The sequence below is a fragment of the Orycteropus afer genome, unplaced genomic scaffold (assembly GCF_000298275.1).
Source record: "Orycteropus afer afer isolate SDZICR_OR568_19922 unplaced genomic scaffold, OryAfe1.0 scaffold00247, whole genome shotgun sequence".
Classification (NCBI taxonomy): domain Eukaryota; kingdom Metazoa; phylum Chordata; class Mammalia; order Tubulidentata; family Orycteropodidae; genus Orycteropus; species Orycteropus afer.
In genome coordinates this window covers 4,398,427-4,400,244 of record NW_006921834.1, presented here as the reverse complement: position 1 = coordinate 4,400,244, position 1,818 = coordinate 4,398,427, and positions in this window count along the sequence as shown.

Below are 1,818 nucleotides of genomic sequence, written 5' to 3'. Positions count from 1 at the left end.
ACTTGTGAAAATTAGCCAATGGAAACCACATGGATCACAGAATATTGTCTGAGACTTTGACTTGCTTATTCCTTCAGACATGTTCTCAAGAGGGGCTGATGGCTGCAGATGGACGTAATGTTGGGTAAAGTGAAGGGCCAGTGAGAACAAGGGAAACCCTCAATGAGATGGATTCTCAGAATGGCTGCAACAATGGACTCAAACATGCCAACTATCATGAAGATGGCCCAGGCCCGGGGAACATTTTGTTCTGTCCTACATGGGGCCGCCACGAGTCAGAGCTGGTTGGACAGTAGCTAACAGCATCAACAACAATGGTTTGGAAATTTCTTCTTTTCATTTTAGCAGTAGAATGAATCCCTAAATCTTAGAAAGAAAACTGCTATTAAAACCATTTATTTATTTAGTCATCAAAACAGATAACAATGACGCACTGGTCTCCCTGCTGTCCCTTTCCTTACTACAGTCTATTCTCAGCACAGTACAGCCATCCCCTTAAATATTAGTTTGGATCATGTCACTCCTCCTCTCAAACCTCCCAATGACTCGCCATTTCACTTGGAGTGAAGGAGAAAAGTCGTGATGATGGCCAACAAGGCCTTCACTACCTGTCCCCATTGTTACCTCTTCCACCTCAGCTCCTTCCTATGGTCTCCACTCTCAGCAACCACATTGCAGCCCCCACCCCCTTGCTCCTCAAACACCAGGCACACTCCAGAACCAGGGCCTTTGCACCTGCTCTTCCTTCTGCCAGGAATGCTCTTCCCTCATCCATTTGGCTTACTCCAACACTTCCTGTGGAACAGAAGGGGGGTTTTGCTCAAATATCCCCTTTCAGAGGCCTCCATGATTCTTCTTTTAAAAATTCCAACCTGCCTCCACCAGCCTCAGATTTATTCCATCCAGCTAATCTTGCTTTGCTCTATTCCACCCCCTACATAACATTTAACACCTTCAGATACACTCTGTTGTTAGGTGCTATGTAGTCGGCTCCAACTCATAGTGACCCTATATACAACAGGATGACATGTTGCCTGGTCCTGCACCATCTTTGCAACCATTGCATTGTTTGAGTCTGTTGTTGCAGCCACTCTGTCAATTCATCTGGTTGAGGATCTTTCTCTTTTTCACCGACCCTCACTTTACCAAGCCTGATGTCCTTCTCCAGGGACCGGTCTCTCCTAATAACATGTCCAAAGTAAGTGAGATGACGTCTTGCCATCTTCACTTCTAAGGAGTATTCTGGCTGTACTTCTTCCAAGACAGGTTTGTTCATTCTTCTGGAGGTCCATGGTATATTCAGTATTCTTCATCAATACCATAATTCGAGTGCATCAATTCTTCTTTGGTCTTCCTTTTTCATTGTCCAGTTTTTGCATGCATGTGAGGCAACTGAAAATACCATGGCTTGGGACATTCTATAATTATTATATCATTATATTTATTGGTTATTTTCTGCTTACTCTAAAATGTAAACTCCTTGGGAGCAGGCATTTTTGTCTATTTTGTTCATTGATGGATTTCAAGCACTTAGGACAGTGTTCAAGCACTTAGGAAAATATAGTAAGTGCTTAGTAAATATTCATTGGCTGATTGGATGGATAAATGGATGACTCTCTTACACAGTTTAATTATTGAATGTTTGGCAGAAAATGCCATCTTGTGAGAAGCTTTGGCCCTTGAATCCCAAGGAGCACACACAGTTTGAGAACCATGGACCCAGATCCCTCCACAGCTCTTTCCTGCATCAAAGCTGTGATTTTCTGTGCATGTGAGAACGAAAATCAACACAGGATGGTTAAAAAAAAAAAAAAAAAA